We start from the raw sequence: 6103 nt of genomic DNA, 5'->3' as shown, positions 1-6103 counted from the left end.
GACAATAAATCATCCTAAATATTGTAGAAAAATTTAATAAATATGATATAGAATAAACTGATTTATACTGAGTTTTCTGTATTAGGAGAATAGAAGACCGAGGTGGTGGAAAGTTCGTCGTCGACACCATTGGCATTTTGATATGAGTATGGGCAAAACAGGTTTTCTCGTTATAAGAAGACATTTTTAAGCAATGAATGAAATTATTTGTTTGGTTCCTAATAGTTCATTCTATTTTCAATGTGTGCGCATAGTATGTTTGTTTAACATAAAATAGCTTTGCGTATGCTTTCAATGTGTATCCCCCATGGAGTAGGATCTTAGGCAGACAAGGAGGTATCATCGAATATGGGTTTAGCGTGTACATAACTTTTAAAACGGCGACCAGTGATTAATTAATAAATTAACCAGCTTAAAAATATTATCGAATAGCTATAAACAATCAAGGCAAACTCTTTTTAAATCCCAAATGTCATTTGTTCAATTTGAACCTCTTCCACAAGTCTTCTTTTCGTATTTAATTGATTGAATTAATAAGGTATTACAAGATTCTTTATTATTTATATATGATACATTTAAAAGAACATAATGATTAATTATCTGAGACGATCTCCAAGTCGGTAACTGGCCAGTTGCTACGATTTATACCGATGACCGTGGTTCGGAGCCTACGTTAAGCAATAGATCCAGCCGAGATAAAAAGAATACTCCAAAATATAACAGCATTTTTTTGCTAGGAATATTTAATATTCTATGCTCTTGCTCTTTGTATATTTCTTTCATAGGCAAGGGTAGACAACGAATTTGATAGGGTTAGCTGCGGCTCACACAACATTGCTAAAGGAAAAATCCATAAAAAAACACCTATCTAGCTATGTAGTCACTGAATTTAAACGGTAACAGCTATATATATAAAAATTCTCCACTACTATTATGTTCGAATAATATATTTCTACAAATATATAAAATTTAAGAAAACATTTAGAAAAGGAAAAAACGGAAGGATATTTCCCCATTTTATTTAATAAATTTGGTGAAGAATTTATTAGTTACAGCTAAATAAATCTATGGCATAACAGAGAAACAAACAATCAATCTACAGTCATATTTGAAGTGTAAATGAGGGAAAGAGAAAGCAAACAAATTGTTTTGAGAGCAAGAGAGACAAATTTTTTCTTATATATTTTAATATAGGGCGTGGTTGGTTGTTGCCATCTTCAGTCAGTTTGGACGCCATAATCTGTTTGGCGTTCGAAAAATTTAAACTATGAGAAATACGCGCTTACACAGGGATTTTGGCAGTCGGCCTAACAGGAGAACATAACTCTTAGTGGGTGAATGAGAGCTGCGATTTGAATTCCTTAGAAACAACATTCTACATACTATAATAACATGACTTACCTACCGCATATTCATTCCTATCTAATTTATATATATATATATATATATATATATATATATATATATATATATATTACTAGTACAATCGTTATTGTTATTGAGTAAACACTACTCAATTGGTGGGTGGGTTTTTTTGCAATTAAAGACAAAAAGGCATTTTTTGATTCTCACGTCACACTCGTGCGCTGCGCTTGATCGCATAGGACCCTTGTTTCCTTCTTTCATTGGGGAAACAAAAATTCGAAGAGATGATAAGTGAACTCTTTAATTTTTTTGGTATAGTCTTGTCATCTATTCTTCTCCAAATTTAGAAAAAAAAACAGATTTCTTTTGTCCAACAGTCTAACTCTCGTGGCTCCATCTAGCGCCCAATAGGTTAAGCGAAGAGAAACAGTATTTGGCAATTTATTTTACTGCGCCATCTCATGACTGTATTCTCTAACTGTGTATTTAAAATAAAGGAATGCTAGTTTAAATAAAACATTCAAACTAAGTGATTAGACCTCTTTTATCATTAGGGACGAAATGGCGAAGGAACTTTTTTTACAGTTTGAATATAACGGCACAGGATAGTGGTAATATTTTAGTTCTTACATTTTAGAAAAAATGTAAATTCCTCTAGTTATATGAAGTATAATCGCCATAAACATTGAAAAAATACCTTTTGTTGAGGGTATATTCTTGAAGATCTAATCTTGAAGGGAAATAACTATAGGTTAAAAAAAATCAAAAATTCTAGATAATTTAGTGTGTTATGGTATATCTTATAAGAATGCCTTACAATCAAGAACACTAAATTAATTTTAAATAATATCTATTTCAATAAGTTTATCAGTTAGTCAGTTTTCAGTAAGTTGGCGAAATAATTCAAAATATGATTTTATTTTTGAATATAATTAATCTCAATTTTAATTCATGTGTTAGAATTATCTGCAAATGTATTTCCTAGCTAAGTTTTTTGCGATATTTGGAATCTGAAGGTTCTTAAAACAATTGGTATTATTTAAGAATGATGATGATACGATGAACAGAATATTTTAAATAATTTGCCGGCTTTGTTGGCTCAGATGGTCCCCCTGTTGTTGCGGTAGTCGTCACTTCGAATCCTGCTGGGACATGGTCGTAAATGTATGTTTGTGATTGTTTATAATGTTTAATGTCCAAAAGGCAGCAGTGCAAAATCCGACAAAGAATATCTCAGGCATACCAGTAACCAGGCTGCGTAGAATCGGATGTCTTCTGGGACGACCTTCAAGTTGGTCACTCGTCAATCGGTAGGCTTAATGCTGAGGACCGTGGTTCGGAGCCTACATTAAGCAATTTCTGGACCAGTCCAGAGAAACTCTAGTTAGTAAAAAGGAAACTCTAAACTATATTAATAAATATTAAATTATAAGGTTTTTTGTTTAATTTTTAGCGAACTTGGCAAAAATTGTGTGCCAGCTTTTTAAAGTCTGAAATTGCACATAAACTAGATGAGAGAAGAAAAAATCTGTAGCTTCTATAGGCACTTCTCGTTGACAGTGGACGCCATTTCAAAAATATATCCTGTACCGTGTTCAATGATTTCTCTATTATCTTTTCCATATATTTTCCGCCAGTAAGCTAATTAAATTTTGCTGTTCCTACTGACCTCTACATTTCTTTATTCATAGACGTCTTTATTCATAGACTTTAACGCCAAATAACTACTTTCAAAAGAATTACCCCACTTGCAACTATTTTTCTTAAAAAAAAAACATTCACGATTTCTTTATTTATCTATAACGAAGAATCAGTTGATTATTAAAAGCTTGTTAATGAATTGTGCTCATTCTTAAAAGCTCTATATTAAAAGTACTCAGTTATTCGTTGACGAATAGATAGTAGAAGCAACATTATATATTCAGCTATAGGATTGATATATTGTATTATTTAATAAAACTTAATAATTTACGGAATATCTAAAACACTATTTTTATAATGAATTTAAATAGTTGCCATATATCTATACCGCAAATTACCTTGGTGGGACCCTGGAGACCAAGCTCAGATGGAAGGACTATATTAAAATAAAAAAAACGCGATGAACTCAACATCAAGTATAATTCAAGGAAAATGTATTGGTTCTTTGGCCGAAAGCTCTCGCTTTGGCTCCCAGCTATCAACATATAACAAGCTTATTATAATCAGCAGATACTGAGGCCATTATGGAGCTATGAATTTCAGCTGTGGGGGTGCGTTAATGACTCCAATGTCCAAGTAATTCAAAGGTTCCAAAACAAGGTTCCGAAGTGTATTCTGAATACGCTTTGGTATGTACACGTTTGTGACTTCCATGGCGATCTAGAAATTTATATGATTAAGGATACTAGGTCACTTTGCAGATTCTCATCAAAGAAGATTCCAGAAACACGTCAACACGGTGTGTCCAGACTTCTAAATACGGATAATGTCATTAGACATCTCAAATAAAAAAACCTTCTTACCTTGCAAATGCTGGAAAACTAAATGATGCAGTGGAAACAATAGAAGTTGTAGATGTTTATTAGTGGGTTAAAATCATATTAAAGTTAAATGATAATTTTATTATTAGTTTAAATAAATAAATACAAAAAGAATTGAAGTAAAGCTTACTTTGTGTATAATAAGAACTGAATAGGTTTAAATTAGTTTCAGGGCTTTAGCTCCTTCGCTTTATTAATGTTACTCTAAAAATATATTTTGTGTTAATAAATATAATAAAATCAAATAATAATTGCCATTGTAACTATTGTAATTGTTTTAAATAATTACACGTATATTGAAACTTACACATAATGCCGTAAAAAACAATAAATCAAACAATAACTTAGATAACAATGTAGGTTTTACATACTGGACATTTGAATACCAAACTAATAAAATCAGACTCATTTAATACAACGGAATTTACCGGCTAAATATGAAATTAAAAAATCTCCATCACTATTTTATTTCTAATTGAATCATTTCAAATTTGTACTGACCCTAAGTGATATTCTTTGAAGATTAGGATATCTACGTTTAAGCGTTGTTTTACCCGTCGGTCACTTATGTTTTCCTGCTGCCCAGATGTTACATTTAAAACGCTATCCGACGCTTCGAATTCCGTCGTGTGTGCGTCGTGCCCTGTTTGTCCGATTCGTTTGAGATTCGTTTCACTTGGTGACAGAGATAACACACGGAATCTATTTGAAGATTTTTTCACAGCAAAATTTACAATATTAAAACACTTTATTTGAAGATACATTAAAACTCATCGTGGTCCGGTAGACTGAATATAACTGTGCTGGCGCGTGCGTCCCCTCGGTTGAAATATCTGAATATTCTCAGTGTTGCTTGGGACGTCGTGGGTGACTCTGTGTCTTAGTTATAATCAAACTTCTGATATCGGCATAGAATTAGTCTTCAAGACGTAACATATCTTCTATATTATTTTTTAAATTAAATGGTAATGTTCATAAGTTTTATATTAACCTATTTTTTAATTATAAATTAAAAGATATAAAACAAGGAACCTTAACTATGCCATAAACATTTACAAAACTACCACATATTTGGATATTACAAATGTATTATATATAAATAAAATTTTATTACAACTTCCCTGTGGATATATTCCTTTATACTTTTCCGCACTATTTACTAATGAACGTTGAAATAGAACATTTTTCCAAATAAAGGCAAGGTTAATTAATATATTTAATATATTCGTTATTATTATATATATTATCGTTATTACTAATATATTCGTTATTATTATTGAGTAAACATTACTCAATTGGTGGGTGGGTTTTTTTTGCAATATTAAAGACAAAAAGGCATTCTTTGATTCTCACGTCACACTCGTGCGCTGCGCTTAATCGCATAGGCCCCTTGTTTCCTTCTTTCATTGGGGAAACAAAAATTCGAAGAGATGATAAGTGAACTCTTTAATTTTTTTGGTATAGTCTTGTCATCTATTCTTCTCCATATTTAGAAAAAAGAACAGATTTCTTTTGTCCATAACTACCTTTCCAGGATTAGTGGTATGCAATCTTTCCCTGTACTTGTGCAGTGCCTATAAACTGGATGCTTAATTAATGTTACTTAAGTATATAATTCTCTATTACCTTGTCAAAATTCAATGATGAAAGAGATTCGTATTGGTTACTTGTACTTGGTTCAATATTGAGTCTTATAGCATTCTTAACAAAAAAAAAAAAAATATATATATATATATATATATATATATATATATATATATAAATATAAATATAAAATATATATATATATAAATATAAAATATATATATATATATAAAATATATATATATCTTATATATAAAAATGAATCGCAAAATATGTTCCTAAGCGCATAACTCAACAACGCCTGGACCAATTTGGCCAAATCTTTTTTTAAAATGTTCGTTGAAGTTCAGGGATGGTTTTTACGGCGAGAAAAATTAGAATTATTGCTGGAAAAACCCTAAAAATAGCCCTTTTTGTTTGAATTTGTTTCGTGTATCAGTTGACAATTCATCTGTCATCTGTCAAAAGTCATCTGTAACAGACAACTTTTTTTTTTTAAATTTGATATGACTTGAACTCAAATCCTTTTAATCCGTACGAATTGTTTTATTTATTTAAAATTTTTTATTTGTTTAAAATTTAATTCAAATTTTAAATAAATAAAACAATTCGTACGGCTTAAAAGGATTTGA

The sequence above is a fragment of the Rhynchophorus ferrugineus genome, unplaced genomic scaffold (genome assembly GCF_030347505.1).
Source record: "Rhynchophorus ferrugineus isolate W39M unplaced genomic scaffold, kcgeb_rfMv2 rfM1, whole genome shotgun sequence".
NCBI lineage: Eukaryota > Metazoa > Arthropoda > Insecta > Coleoptera > Curculionidae > Rhynchophorus > Rhynchophorus ferrugineus.
This window is presented reverse-complemented; position numbering follows the sequence as displayed.